Source organism: Petaurus breviceps, unplaced genomic scaffold, assembly GCF_028583685.1.
Source record: "Petaurus breviceps papuanus isolate PSGF00001 unplaced genomic scaffold, PetGlider_PUasm1.0 187, whole genome shotgun sequence".
Taxonomy (NCBI): Eukaryota; Metazoa; Chordata; class Mammalia; order Diprotodontia; family Petauridae; genus Petaurus; species Petaurus breviceps.
This window is the reverse complement of record NW_027185799.1, coordinates 16,911,172-16,927,646: the sequence shown is the minus strand read 5'-3', so window position 1 is coordinate 16,927,646 and position 16,475 is coordinate 16,911,172. Positions and strand designations below refer to the sequence as shown.

The 16,475-nt window shown below is 39.9% G+C and overlaps 1 protein-coding gene across 19 annotated transcripts in view; it reads right to left on the bottom strand.

The window, feature by feature from the left end:
• Positions 1-4,259, bottom strand: part of MPDZ (multiple PDZ domain crumbs cell polarity complex component) — a 228,065-nt gene extending 223,806 nt beyond the window's left edge. For 11 of the 19 annotated variants that reach the window (XM_069090715.1, XM_069090716.1, XM_069090719.1 and 8 more), the window contains exon 1: positions 4,081-4,257. The gene's annotated coding sequence lies outside the window, so the exon portion shown is untranslated. Of the gene's footprint in view, positions 1-4,080 lie in introns of all 19 variants that reach the window. The other 8 variants (XM_069090713.1, XM_069090714.1, XM_069090731.1 and 5 more) reach the window with 3 other exon arrangements.
• Positions 4,260-16,475: the final 12,216 nt, after the last annotated feature.

The following is a 16,475-nucleotide window of genomic DNA, read 5'->3' as shown; positions in this document are numbered from 1 at the left end:
AGAGAGAGAGAGAGAGAGAGAGAGAGAGAGAGATGTTAGGGATTAAGTAATTGAAGGCTTGTTATATGGAAGAAGAATTAGACCTTTCTGTTCCAGATCTCAGAAGGATAGGACCAAAAACTACAGGTGAAAGTTTCAAAGAGACAAATTTAGGCTTGAAGTCAGGAAAAAAACTCCCTAATAATTAGAGCTGTCCAAAATGGTATTGGACTGCCCTGAGTAGTGGTGGGTTTCTGCTCCATGGAAGTATTTAAGCAGTAGCTGGCTGACCATTTGTCTCCAATGTTATAGTGGGAATTGCTTTAATGTATCCTTTGGACCAGATAGCTGGTGAGGTCACTTTCAACTCTAAAATTCTGTGATGATCCAGAAGAACTGTCTTCAACCAGAAGAAGAAAAAAAGATCAGGAAGGAAATAAGAGCAAGAAAATGTGCACCGAAGATGGAGGTGGCTGAAAATATCTATATTACTTTATTATATTCCCTTGTTACTTGTTTTAATACTCTGCGTAATAGCCTACCTTCCTATACTAATTTGTAATAAACCCCTTTAAAAAATCTAAGAGTAATTTCCTGTTTGGAGAAGCCTGTAATATTTCTTTTGCAATCCGATAAGAGAACCAGAAAAGCTAATACAAAAAGGGAGGTTGTGGACAGACAGATAAAGTGAATAAATAGACCAGGTGAACAGACATCACTTACAAGGTATAGAAGAGGTCCTCAAACAAAAACAATGACCACATCCACTTTATAGCTACTACATTCTTAAAAAACGCAATTGGGAATCTGAATTAGCCAAAGACCACTTAACCACAGTGTATTTTATGCAAGACCCATTTATGGATGCAATCAATATGCAGAAATTGGTAAAAATCCAACCATTTATGGACAGAAATGTGTATTTAGAAATTGCTTTGATATACAGTAGGACATTAGGCACAGTAGGAGTGTGGTAAATAGACTAAATTTGGAGTCAGATGTCCTAGGTTCAAATACCAACCCTGCTACTTATTTTTTTTTCATGATTTTACACTTGTCACTTTGCCACTTTGGTCTTCAGATTCCTTCTCTGAGACTAGATAACTTCTAATGACTTTTCCAGCTCTAAATCCTCTGACCATCAAGATATCAGCATAGTTTTGTTGGGTCAGGAATGTAGAATACAAATAATAATGTCCAAGAATAAACTCAAATGGAAAACATACAACTGGTTATCTCAATCTTATGTCCCATGGGTGTCTTTGCACCTAGGAGGGTCTGAGTAAATGTTTCTCAGACTGAAATGAATTAATGGTGCCATCATCTGAGGAATCTATATTTATGAACTCATGGAAACAAACAGGATAGGGAAGAGAACTCAGGTGACCCACAGTCACTACAGGGAAGTTTATTAAAACAGGATCATAGGATCCTGGATTTGGAACTGGAAGGGACCCTCTGGAGGTCTCCCAGTCAACCTTCCAAATTTAGCATTCTTACTACTAAACCATAGTGACTTCTAAAGGATCTTTAGTGGAATGGGGGGCAATTTAAAAATACAAACTAAAATCCTTAACTACTTCTCCAAAGGGTCCAATAATTCCCTCTCTCCTAACTTCTAACACCTCTTTCCATCTCCCTTTAGATCTCTGGAGTCAGTCCATTTTGGAAACAGATCCCCTGTGGCAACTGTAGGTTAAAACTAATCACACTGGACTTTCTGTGTCCAAAATTGCACTCCAAGAACTCCAATGGGTCTCTTGGAATGCCTCCAGGCTGTAAAGATGATGTACACAATTGCTCTCGGGCAAGACTATATCATCCTTTGGTGATTATGAGGCATAGAGTTGGCATTAGGTACAAATAAAGTAGGACCTTGCATATAATGAAATTTAAAAGACATTGAAGACAGCTCTCCCCAATGTACAAGCAACTACTCTTCCCCCCTCTTCTAGCTAGCCATTGATGTGGCCTTCCAGATTACAAGGGTAATAACAGAGGAGCTAAAAGCAATCGAAAGAGGAATAATAACAGCTAACTATATAATGCTTAAAGTTTGTAAAGTACTTTACTTACATTCTGTCACTTGATCCTCACAACAACCCTATAAAGCAAGTATTACAGGTGTTATTGTCCCCACTTTACAGATGAAGAGTCTGAGGCATAGAGAGGATGACTTGCCCTTGGTCATACAGGTAATTGACAGCAAAAATAGGATTGAAACCATGGTCTTTCTAAATCCAATTCAAGCTAATCCAAGAAAAAAGGAAGGAAAAAAAGGAAAGAGAAACAAAGAGAAAAGTAAAAAAGAATCATATGTCTTTGCCCTACTGTACACATATCAATAAAATTAAGATTCTGATAAGACCATACATAAAGCTTTTCTTCATTAATTTTTCCCAGGGAAGGCATTATCAAAAACACATGTTACCTGCTGGCTCCAAGGAGCCTATGACTACCTTAACTAAATTAAACAATGAACCCATTATAGGGTATTTGTGAGACATCTGGTTTGCAAAACTTTAAATGGCTCTAATTGGTCCTCTCTACTTGGTCAGGACCCATCTGGCTATCCTAAATAAATTGGTCTATCTGTAAATAGGTTCAATACATGGGCCAAGCTATACCCAGAGACATATGGGTATAATGGAGTTACCACTCACAATGTTTTATACTAGAATAGTCTTAGTTCAATTAAAGAAATTCAAACATCGGTGCAGTAATAATAATACTCATTTATACAGTACTCTAAAGGTTTATAGAGCTCTCATTTATTCCAAGGTGTGGTTGCCAACCCAAATGTTACTAAGTTTGTAACTCAACATTGGACAAATTAATTAACTCTAATAACTGTGTAGCCTTTAATATTTCCTCCATTAATTGCTACCAAAATTCTCATCATCATCATGGCTATTTATGTAGAATTCTAAAGATTTACAGAGAACTTTCTTAACTATGGGGCAGTGCAACTCTTATCACTTCTACTTTAAAAGTCAGGAAATTGTCGGTCTCAGGGACTGGCCCATAATAATGAAGTTAAAAAAAAAGGATTAGAATCTGGATTCAAATCCAGTTCTCTTGAGTCCAAAGTGAACTTTCTTTCCACTATACTACTCTCGATTCAATCCACACAAAATCAGCAAGAAAGACCATGTCAAAGAACTATAGAAACGAAATGATTATGGGGAGACAAAGAGAACAGTTAATAATAGGGTGGCACACCAAACATGATTTATAGGTAAGGCTGACTGCTTTTCAGGTTTATTATGTCTCCCTATCAGAAAAGGAGAGAGGAGTTTCCTTCATAGCTGGTGAATGTTTATCTCTATCATCTCATGAGCAAGAGGGGGAAAAAAATCACCACCCCAGAAGCACATTCCACTTTCCAGCTACTGGGCACAGTAGCCAGCAGTCCTGGAGGGGATGGGTAGAAAGATAAGACGTTCACTGTACTGTGTCTACATACATCTGTATCCTGTACTTTTCTGCTATCACCCAACTGCGCATGTAACACGTTCCCATCCCCCTCACGCCCACCCCACTACCAGCTCCTCCTCCCCCCCCCTCCTCCTCCTCCTCCAGCAGTCGAAACTTGAAATTTCATGTGGGCTGCTGTAAAGGATAGCCCAGCCTTTGTGCTGCAGTTAAGATAAACTAAAATATCTCTCTACTCCATCCTCATCCCCCACCCCCACCCAAACCCAAACACACACAGAGACAGACACACACACACACACACACACACACACGCACCAGACATTTCCAAAATAACGCTGAATTGAAAGATCTGCTTTCTAAAGCGGAGACCACAAACAAAGGAGTCAAATCTAGGCGGAGGCGGCGGGAGAAAGGGGCCTGAACCCGGGTAATGAAAAGGAGGCGACCGCTAGTACTGAAACTAGCCGCAGATGCAAGGGCAGAAACGCCACTGGTGTGTGCACTACTCTGCCTCCTACCAATAATGCAGCTCTGATCCGGGTCCCCAGCCACAGCTGCCAGAGTCGCTGTCGTTCGCCGCCGCCGCCGCCTCCTCCTCCTCCGCCGCTGCTGCTACACTGATTCCCAAGAGCCAAGCAGACGTCTACAGAGCAGCATCCCTACCCTTTGGTCCTCCCGGAGTCCCTAATAGACGCTCTCTCGCAATCCAGTCACCAGTAACATCTCAGAAGTAGCCCTTACTGAAGCCCCGGCGCTGAAATCACAGCGGATATGGCAACATAGAAAAAGCAACAGGCTCCCAACCCCCGTTTCCCCCCCTTCTCCAAACAGCCCGGCGCACACAAACACACACACGCACGCACCCCTCTTCGTTTCCCCTCTTGCATGTCCAGGCCTGGTGTTATCCCCTCCTCTCCTCCCCGCCCCCCCCCCAAAAGCAACATTCCTAATAACCCTTCCTTCCAAAAGAGGAAGAAAAAATAACTTTTGCACCCTGTTTAGAAGGGGGGAAGATTATGAGGAGAGGGGATGTAATCGGCCAAAGGAAACTTCCAAAGCCCGTCCTTTTAAAGAGACGAGGGAGAAGCGTTTTGGGTTTTTTGGTTTTGGGGTCTGTTTTTTTGGTAAAGAAAGCCACAGGCGCTTTTTAGGGCTGGTTCCAGCGCACCCCGTATTCCCACCCCGCACGCGCGGTCAAACAAAACACGCGCAATCACGAGATCCCGATGGAACATTCCCGGGGAATTGAGCGAGGGCTGGGCTGGGGGGGGGAGAGGGGGAGCATTGCTCACTCCCCCACCTCACCCCACCGCGCCTCCACCGCCCCTTAGGACAGTTTCCAAGCTGCAACTTCTTACCCAGCTCGTTCCTGCAGCCCTCCCCAGCTAGGTGGGATTTGCGTCGGGCGGGGACTAAGAGAGGAGGGGGGAGGGCGGCGGGAAGTGGGGAGAGGGTCGTTTGTGGGTCTGGTTTTCTCGCCTGGCCAACCGCTCTCTTCTGAAGTAACGGCCCAGAGAAGAGCTACAGCATAAACACACACACACACACACACACACATACACACACACTCACACTACCATGAAACTTAATCCTGCTCAGCCATCCAGCGGCCAGACGCCAGGCCTCTCCGCTGCAACCCCCTCCTTCCCCCTGCCGCTACTTAGAGACGCTCTTGTGCCAAGCCTGGCAGCCGCCGAAGCAAAGAGAGGGGCTGTGAAAGGCAACCATGACAACTCCGCTCAGCCCAGCAGCCTTCACAGTGCTGCGCCCTCCCTCCCCCCGAGAACTAGAAGGAGCCCTAACCCACGCTAGCCTTTCTCCTGGCCTGGCACATTTCTCTGCCTCGGGGCAGAACTGGACTTTGAAATAAAGTGTCCAGACTAGACAGGATCCTTTCTTAAGCAGACTTTAAGCCTGTGGGGGTGTTTGGTTTAAATACAAAGTAGTGGATGAGAAATACTTGGATGATCCTGTTGAGGCTGGATATTGCCACTGTCCCTTTAAAGAGAGAGGGCTTAGCTCTTTACTGTGCGCAGTTGCGGCCCAGGTTTCTAATTTGAAAAGAAGCTCTCTGGGTGAACTGGTCATAGTTGGGCCCAGCCCCGGGTAAAAAGAAAATGAAGATTTTCTGCTGTTTTGGCTACTTGGGTAAAAGCTAGTCCATGATGACTCACAGTGAGGGAGATTAAGTGTACCATTTTAGCAGTTATCTTTCTGTAACACTGAATCTGAGAGGCCCAAGAATTCCAGAGAAGAAAACATTGTGTCCTTGTGCTGTGCTGTTCAGCAAACATTTATGAAGGGCCTACTATGTGCAAATCACGATACACTAAGAATATCCCACACGTGTGCCTGATAACAGAACATTCTGTGGATGACCAAATTAAAATCTTACAGGCAAGAACACAATTTTTTTTAAATAATAATTTCTGCTGGATTTTGGAATACAGTTATATCATCTTATTGTGGAACAGATTTACCCTCTAAATATCTATTACTTATTAAAATTAGTGTGCACTTCTCAAATGTTTGTTAAAGCATGAGGAAAAAGAGACTAAAAAGCATGTTATACTTACTACAGAAAGTGAATAAACGTCATGTCCATGATGGGCTAAACACTGGGAACACTAAAAAAAAGGAAAAAAAGAAAAAACAGCCGATCCTCACAAATAGTTCATAGTCTAATGGAGGTGATAGCAGGTAAACAAATACAGACAACCCCATAATAATCAGAGGGAAGGCATGAAGAGGGATTGGGAAGGCTTCCTGTAGAAGATGAGAGTTTAGGTGTGATTTACAGACAGCCAAGAGAGCCAGTAGGCAGAGATGAGGATAAAGAGGATTACAGGATAAGGGGACAGCCAAGAAAATGGCCAGAGTTAAGAGATGGGAGACGGAATATCTTGTTCTTGAAACCACAAAGAAAGTCAGAGTCACTGAATTGAAGAGTATGTGTGAAAAGACTAGACAAGTAGGAGGGAGGGAGTCAGGGTGGGGCGGCTAGGTAGTGCAGTGAATAGAGCACCCAGCCCTGGAGTCAGGAGGCCTTGAGTTCAAATCCAGATTCAGAAGCTTAACACAAAAAACTAGCCTGTGACCTTGGGCAAGTCACCTAACCCCAATTGCCCTACCTTTCCCTCCTCCAAAAAGGGGGGGGGGGGGACAAAGTAGGAGGGGAACAAGTTATGAAGGACTTTGAATGACAAACAATATTTTCTGTTTGATGCTTGGGTTCATAGGGAACCACCCAAGTTTATTGAGTGAGGGTGGAGGGAAGGTGATATGGTCAAACCTTCAGTTTAGGAAAATCACTTTGTTGGCTGAATGGAGGATGAACCGGAGTGGAGAGATAAGGCACTTAGTCCTCTAAGCAGGTTAATACAATAGGACAGGCTTGAGGTGGTGAGAGCCTGAACCAGAGTAAGGGAATTCTCAGAGGAGAGAAGTAGGTGTATTCAAGAAATGTTACACGGTAACTTTATTATATATTTAAAAACAGCAAGTTGTACATAATAGATGTACAGTTTCATGTGCAAGCACCTTTTTTTAAAAAAAAAAAAAGAAATTCTACTATGCTATGGAAATGCTTGTGTTATTTCATAAATTAAAAACAATTTAAAAAAAAAGCTGAGGTACAGAGATGTTAAGTGACTTTCTCAGAGTTACATACTTGGTAACTGCTTTTTAAACCTAGATCTTTCTAACTTCAAGGTCGGTGCTCAAGCTCAAAATCACTATACCAGTGATATCAAATTCAAGTAGAAAGGAATACTTATATAACTTACTATATATTATAAATAATAATATATAAATTATATATTGACTTAGAAAACCACAAATTAACATTATTTGTGCTGTATTGTGTTTTTATTTTACTTTTTTAATTACTACTTTAAATTTTACCTATTTATTTACTTAAACATTTCCCAATTACATTTTAATCTGCTTCCTAAACTGGGGCTTTGGGTCACTTGCTACTGGAGAGTTTTTGACACCTCTGCACAACATATGGAGAGTTTATTGGTTTAATGATTTGGTGAAATTCAAAGTAATGAAAGTTTAAAAAAAAAGTTACAAAATGAAACTGATAGGTCTTGGCAACAGATTAGATATTGGAGTTGGTGGAGGTGGTAAGAGATATCGAGGAATCCAGAATGACACCTAGAACGTAAACCTGATGAACTGGAGGATAGTTATGCAAGGGGGTGGGGAACCTGCTTCCTCAAGGCCACACGTCACCTTCTAGATTCTCAAGTTCCGCCTTTTGATTTGGCTTCCAGGTTGAAGGTTCTCCACCTCCAACAGTAATAGGAAAAGTAGGAAGGGACAGTTTGAAGGAAAGATCTGAAGATACCTGCTGCATAACCAACTTGAGATATTTGAAAGGCAATTGTATGTGTGAGACTGAAGGTCTGCTGAGAGTTTGGGTCAGAAGAGGTAGATTTGTGGGAGTTAATGAAATGACCAAGTTAAGTAGTATAGAGGGATAAGAGAATAGGATCCAGGATACAAACCTGTGAGACCTCTGTGGTAAGAGGGTAAATTCTGGATGAGGAGTGTTACTTTTAAAAAGTTCTAGAGACATAATTTCTGGGTAATTAATCATTCTATTAATAAGGCTAGCATTTTATTAATAAAAGAGGTCAATGTCACTCTTGAATGCCAAAGACCCTCCTGGGCAGTGGGCTCAAGACTTACATGGCCTTGGAAAAATGGGTGTTCCAGAGGGTTATTGGTTAATAAGAGGGGCTGGAACTATTCCAATGAACTTTGATTATTTCATTTACTTCTAAATTAATCCCAGCTTTTGGGCAATCTAATCAAAGAACTTATCCCCACCAAACCTGAGTAAAACACAATAGGATTAAATTCCTTGTAAAATTGGGTGGGGGTCTGACCAAAGTCTGAAGAGAGTTAATGCAATCTCATTGTGAATAATGTCCTTCAAGAGACTGAAATGAAGATAGAAAAAGGGGAAACTGAATCTCCCCAAATCATTGCTTATTAATAATAGTTTCTCTCAAGAGCCAACAAAAGAGATTGTGAAAGGAACAATCAGATAGGTATGAGGAGAATCAGGAGAGAGTGGTGTTCTGAAAACCTAGAAAGAAGAGGGTATCTAGGAGAAGAGTGTGATCAACGTGTCAAAAGCTTCAGAGGGGTTGAGGAGAATGAGGGCTGAAAAAAGGCTTTTAGATTTAGTAGTTACTTTGGAAAGAGATATTTTAGTGAAATGATGAGGTTGGAAGTTGAATTGTAAAGGGTTAATAAGAGAATGAGAGGAAAGTGAAAACACCTATTAAAGAAGACATTTCTAAGGAGTTTAGCCATGAAGAAAAAAATTGAAAATACAGCTAATGATAATACAATAAATGGATAATTCACCTACACACTATTGAGACTGATGGTAGGAGCCAACACTCTCTCCTGATTTATATGTGAGGCTCATATTCTAAATCTACAGGGTTGAGCAGAGCTCTACAAAATACTCTCCTGCAGAATCAGGACAGGGTGACCAAAGAGAGTCAACAATTTGACTGAATTTTTTTCCATGGCTAAAATAAATACATCTCTCATGAATCCTTTAAAATGAGAAAAGAATATATTGCCTTGAGTGCCTTAGAGTTAAGTCAGGATGTATAAATACATGAAAAGCACTTACTAAGTGAATACAGTTGCCAAATAATAGCATTAAGCCCTAAGGATACAAATGCAAAAGTGAGACAGTCCCAGCCCTCAAAGAACTTACATAGGGGTAGGTAGGTAGCTCAGTGAATAGAGCACCAGCCCTGGATTAAGGAGGACCTGAGTTTGAATCCAGCCTCAGACACTTAACATTTACTAGCCATGTGACCTTGGGCAAGTCATTTAACCAAAATTGTCCTGCCCTCCCCCCTCTAAAAAGCAACAATAACAACAAAAAAAGAACTTACATAAAAGGAGACTTTCTATAAATGAAAGTAGTACATGGGGAGAGTGTGTGAAGAATCACAAGACTGATTCATTAAACCTTAGGCCAAACTGACCCTTTCCAGAAAATAATGATAGTGGATGGTATCGCTAGTGTTGGATGGCAGTGTTGATTTGAATGATTACCTCAGAGCAAGTGATTGAGGTCTCCCTTAACCAAGATGGGATTCCAAGCATAGTCTTGTCTGAAGGTGTGAGTCCAACTAGATAGTGTTCTAGTTGAATCTGTGTTCACTCACTCACCAACCAAGATTGAGTGTAGCCTTCAGGTACCATTTATTCTTAAAACTCTCCCCCTTCCTGCCCACCCAAATTTAGCCTGCCTACAATTTACTACTTTGCCATTCTGGTTGTCCCTGAATGTATAAAAAAAATGAAGGATTGCTCTCTCACAGGATTTCTTAAACATTTTCCACTTATGACCCATTCAGCACTTCTTAAACTATGGGTTTCGACCCCATATGGGGTCTCAATAATGCCCATTGTGTACCAACTTATTTCCTAGCTATTGAGGTGATTCCAAGAAACCTAAAAAAACAAAATGATATTTTTCTCCTGGAACCAGCAGGGAAGATCTCAAAAACATGAATTAGAAGAAGGTATGGTATAAGGAAGACTCAGTAAATATTACTTTTAAAAAAATAAAACCTGAGTTTTAATCTCTTGAGCTATTTTATTTGGGTGGGTGCATTTTATTTGAATAGATATTGGCATTGGCTCCCTAGGTCACAGTAAATCATCATCTTCTCAGTCAGTATACAGTATCCAAGTAAAGTCTTCTTTCAGCTTGACTTGAGGCTGGTTCTCAGTTTCCATGGTTCTTCTTCCATGGTCCCAGCTCCAACTGTCACCTGGTTTCAAAGGCAGGAAGCTCCCAGTTCCTTGTCCAGCTCCTTGTCCAGTTCTTTGTCCAGTTACTGTCCCATATTGAAGTTCACAGCGTCCAGTCCACCTCAAGTCCTTCACAGTTCCTGTTTTTGGGAAGATAAAGCTTGATAGAGCTACAATAACATTCATTCACATTGCTGGCACCATCATCAATTCACTATCTGCCTGTGAAATCAACTCAGACACACCAACAAGGTCTGAGAACTCAACACAAATTATCAATATAGAAATCAACACAGACCCACAAACAAGGTCCAAGAGGTCAGCATAAATCATCAGTAAAGTCCCAGGACCTCCAAAACCCTCCTCCAGAACTTCTGTAAACATACAACCAGAAAATCCTCTTTCAGGGCTTCCAGTAAGTCCCAGTGCTTCTGTACAAAGTATCACAAACAAACATCAACACAGAGAGCAAAGGAACAGAGTGCTGGGACACCACAAGTTTTCTCCCTCTTGACTCTGCCACCACAAGAGTCCTATTCTCAGTTCTTCTGTCTCTAGACAAGGCCTTTCCTTATACATGGTCATTGTCTCCTTCCCTTCCTATTGAAGGAATTCATGAGTTCTAGGATTCACAAGTTGTGGGGTTCACACATTCTGTTTCTTAACAGACTTGATATAAGGCTCAAAAGAAACTTGAACTGAAATAAAGTGTTAATTCAATAGCTGAAACAAGGTGTGAGCTACTTCTCTGCTTACCATTACAGATAACTCAAAAATCTTACTAATTTGGTACTACAGAAGCTTTAATAACCTTATTTATTACTAATTGGCTTCTATACATAAGAATTTTTCTCTTGCCTTCTTACAATCCCAGAGATATCGGTTTCTACTTATCCTAGGAAGTGTGCTTTTTTCATGTAGCATGGGTACTTTTCAGAAGTAGATATTTTCTAAAAAGGGTACTGGGAAGAAGACAAGAGGAAGGGCAGAAAATGACCACGGGAAGAGACTTCCCAGACAACCCACTGAGGTTGTGGACACTGAGCTGTCCTTCCTTCCTGCAACCTTATATAGATATTGAGCTCTGTCTCCTCTGTCTCTGTCTTGGAGTTTGTGTGCTCACTAAATGGAATTAACAAATAATATAGCGATAACAGTGAGGAATGTAAATATAATTATATGTCAGTTATCCAAGACTAGCCCAATTCAATTTGGAGAGGTTTATCACCAAGTTGGCTGTGAAGTGATAAATTTTACACTTACAAGAGCTTTCAGACTGTCTATTCATTTGTGACTATTTTGGTGGAGGAAGTGTCCACACCCTACAGATTCAAAACAAAAAGCTAGGATAAAATTTATTATGTCAGATGAATTTTTTTAAAAAAGACAACACAGAATCAGAATTTCAAATAAAGCAAAAGCAAACATTGACACTATTTAGAGGGAGAAAAAGGGAAAATACATTATGATGAAAGGCACCATAGATAATGAAATAATGTTATTGTTAAAACATATATATAGAACAAGCCAGCAAAGAATTTCTTAAAGAAAAGCAAACTGAAATGGGAGGGAAGACCCTAAAAAAGTAAAGTAAGACCCTAAGTCTAGGTGGTCTTAATATTCCTCAGTCATGACTTGAGAAATACCAAAAAAAAAAAAAAGGAGGCAAATTACAAATGAAATGTTGGAAAAACTGAATTTGATAGATCTATGTGGTGGTTCTCAATGACAATCTTTAAAGAATATATGCATTTTTCTGGTTCTTGTGGATCTTACACAAAAATTGGTAAGTCTCAAGGAACTCAAATGCAGAAAGTCAGATGTCTTAAACATATCCTTTATACAGAAAATGCATTAAAATGGCCATCCATGATAAAGGAAATGTAAAACAAAATGTAAACCTAAATGGAAAAGAAGAAATTATGTTTTCAGTGATTAATAAATCATAGAAATAATTTTAAAATATATGAAATAGGATGATAATGAGACAATTTATCAGAACATATGGAATATGGCTAAAAGCATATGTGGAGGGAGGAGATGGTATACTCAGAATGATGGATGGTTTCAGTTTCCCCAGTCAGATCTCTGTGGTTAGATGTTTCTGGTAAGGGTACTGCTTCAGGTATACAACAAGTCCCCTAGTCCCTGCACCATTTTGGATTACTGGCCTGTTCACTTGAGCTCATGCTAGCTTTTCTGGTACAATGGCTCTTCCAGCATTCATAGATGACTTTTGTGGGCAGTCTTGGGTTGAAGGAAGTTTACTGATTTTTCTCTTTGGGTTTATAGATTTGGTGCCTTTTTTGGTCACTGCCAGAGTACATGTGGGAAAACTGGGCTCCCCCCATTGCCATCTTAAATGGAAGTCTAAAGGAAAGAAGTCTTTTTACTTCTTATTATGAAAGCATAAAATTGCCCCCATTATTTATTCTTTCTTTAGGAAAAAGAAAAAGTGATATTATTTCTGTCTGAAGTCCTTTTGGACTAATTTGGATGAAATGAACCTTGTCTATCCTTAATCAGTATCGTAGACTGAGATCCTTTTGTAGCCTACCAATTTCTTTTTTTTTTTTTTAAAGCAATAGGGGTTAAGTAACTTGCTCAAGGTTACACGGCCAGTTATTTCTGGGTGTGGTGCTGAGTATCTGAGCCCGGATTTGATCCAGGTCATCCCAACACTGGAGCCAGTGCTCTTACTTGCTGAGCCACCTGGCCGCCCCAGCGTACCAATTTCTAAAGACAAAATTAGTCAAAGTTCAGGGAGAAACTCTGACCTCTCAAAATTTAGAATTTGAGTGGGGATTGAGCAAGGGTTGGAGCTCCTTTGGCTAATCTAATTAAGAGAAGTAGTTCTTTTTTTACCATACTAGATCAAACTGAATGAGTTTACTCTCCAGGGCACACTGAAAGTTAACTTTTTATTGTTCTGTGTGATGAATAAAAAACTGTTATCTAAACTTTCTTCCCTTATTTAATTTTGACTATGGAGATTTGCTTCCTGAATGCAATAAATTATAAGAAGAAAATAGATCAGAGAGGTATTTTCACAAACAGGACAGAGCTCCAACCTTTTGATTGACTCCCTATTTCTTTTTGTCTCTGATCCTCTCAGTAGATATTGGATTTAGATAATTCATTAATTTGTCTTTAATAGATTCATTCCAGAAGTTCAGAGTACTGAATTTTTTTTCTACATGGTCTATTGTCTGAATAAGAACTGGGTATTTACTGAGGTTAAAAGCCTAAATAAATACAATTACATACTAAATTTCTGCTTTCATTTTTTTCTGTTGTCCTCATTCAAAGACATTTATGCATCTTTTATGTTTTTCAAAAAGTTTGCTCAATGATAATGAAGTCATAACTTTCATACCCTTTTTTTTTCAGTTGAATATTGTATACTCTGGAGACAGGGAGAGGGAGGTGGGAGCAAAGAATCCAACTAAGATGATGATGATGATGATGATGATGATGATGGTGGTGGTGGGGTATGTGTATGTGTGTGTGTGTGTAGATATTCAGGGTACCCCCAACTAATTTACTGTCCCTATCCTATCTAATTTGACAAAATCACAAAGGGGGACATAATTGGGTGTTAATATGCTAAAAGATGTGTAACCCCTTTATCAAATATGAAAAGGTTGCTCCTGATAGAATTGGAGATCAGCTAGACATTTGAGGACCAAATATTGGTCCACTTTCTTAGCCTTTAAAAAGCTAACTTGTCAACTATGGAGTCAGAAGGAGGGGGTAGACAGACAGTTAATTGGTTAGTTAGTTTCCCCACAATGTAACCCCAGGTATCAAAGAAGTGGACAAACTATGGATTCAAGACATGGTTAGCCCTTGCTACTCAAGCTACAGTGAGAACCAGATCCATCAAGCCTAGATACCACCTACCCAGCAGAGATGCTTGCCCAGTGGAGGAGTGGAAGAGGAGAGGTTAGCATGAGGATTCTATGAGAAGAGCTAGGATATCAAGGTATTACAGTGCCAGAGGTATTAGTTGCCTTGGTCCCTTACCTTGCCTTACTTTTCCTTGTGTTCCTCACATGTGTTTCTTATTACCACTGTACTCTTAAGTTTGTGACCACCCTTACCAGTGAGGTTATGTGTATTTATAAGAGAGCAGTAAATGCCTTTGTTTTGAGATAATTCTGTTTATTTACTGACATTTCAAGGCAACAGCACTGGTAGGGCTTGTGAGCTATAGTTTTAGATACACCAGTTCACCGAAAACCTTTGAACCTGTGAGAATAGCCACTTTCTGGACCATCAAACCCATGAGTGGACATTCAAGTAGAAGGCAAGAAGTTGGAGAATAACCTTAGAGAGGGTGCTGCAATGTTGGGGATTATTTATAATATGTAAGAAAAAAAAGTTTTTGAGGGGATCAAAAAGTCAATTGAAAGTTTTTTAAGGGTGTGGAATTTAAAGGACACAAGGAAGGAAGAATAAGATATGGAAGGACAAAATTGTAGAGGAGGATGAATGATAGATAGGAGAAACTCTCTGAGAAGACTGGGGAAAATAAGATCAAATGGCCAAGGGAAAGAGTTGGTATTATCAAAGAGAAAGCCAATATTTTCCTCAGAGACTTGAGCAAAGGAAGAAAGAGTGAGTGATGATATTGAAGCAATTAGAAGTGCAGAATTTTTTCAATGAAATATAGGACTAAGCAGTCTTTTGCTGATAGAGAGACTATTGTGGGTGTTATAAGTAGCTTCAGAAGACATATGAATTTGTTGTCCTCTGAGATTCTTGCCAGCTCTAAATCAATGATTCTGTTTATAATTATTATTTGTGTAGTTTGGGGATTGGTCAGAAGACCCCTGATCAATTAAGTTCCCTGACCACTTCATGAAATTACAAAATTTAAGAGGGAGGTAATATGGACTATGACATGTAAAGATCTATACCTTTCAGACTTTGGTTTGATTTGTACCTTGTAAAGAATGTGCCACCTTTCAGACTATGATAGTTTGAAACTTGTAAAGGGAAAGACTTTGGTCTTTATATGAAAAGACCAAGATTGGGTGAAGATAATGGACCTTCCCAGGTGCCTTAGTCTGCAAAGACTTTGTGATGTGTAAAAATGGGAGGGACTAAGAATTTCAAGTTACTGAATTGCATTGAAATCTAATATTTTATATTAATGTTTACCCTGACCTTGATTTATTTTCCTTGTTCTTATTCATAGGCTTGCTTTAACCCTACCTGGCCCTATTATTTAAAGGGAGGGGACACAAAAAAATGGAATTATATTTCTGTTTAGCATCTATTAACAAAGCAATTTGTTAAGAAAAACCTCATCTCGAATTTGTGTCAATTAGCAGATTTAATTACTTGGATTTCACAAACATGTACAACTTTCACAGGTCTAACATTTCATAACAAATGTAGGCATTGCTTTTATGACACAATACTGCCACTGTTACAATTTGAATACTTCCCCAACTCACTGAATTGAGGTTCCCATGTCCAAGTTGGTTGCTTCTTCCCTCTTGGTTCTAGCAATAACCCAGAAAGATTGAGGTTTCTGGTACTTTCACTCACAAATCCCCACCCAGTATTCCTCCTAATGAAAATCAGCTAGATTTAATTAGACTCTTCAAAAAGTATTTTACTAAAGTGGTCTATAAGGACCTAAGATATGAAAGTATTCCTCCAAACTATGACTCACTCTTCCATGCATACCTAAGGTCCCTAGGGAGAGTACAATGGTAGTGAGGCACATATGTTGAGAATATGTATAGTAAAAGAGTGAACTATCAACTTTTGATTACTAAAAGTCCCATTTATCATTTGTGTGTGATCTCATGCGGTTCCCTTTTAGTGTGATTGTCTACTCCTTTCTTTTTGGCTCTGCCACACCCATTTCAAGGTTGCTTCTTGTGGCAATTTTTGCCATCTCCATGGTGGGACTTTTGACGGGATCTCAGTATCTCTTGAACTCAAATAGTTGCATAGAGGTTGGGAAGAGAGAGGAGACAGATAGAGAGACAGACAGAGACTGAGAGAGAGAGACAGAGAGAGAGAGAGACAGAGAGAGAGAAAGAGAGAGAGAGAGAGAGAGAGAGAGAGAGAGAGAGAGACAGAGAGAGAGAGACAGAGAGAGACAGAGAGAGAGACAGAGAGAGAGACAGAGAGACAGAGAGAGACAGAGACAGAGAGAGAGAGAGAGACAGAGACAGAGAGAGAGAGAGAGAAAATTTGAATGAATTGGCTTATTGTTTATAGGCCCAGAGGTGTGT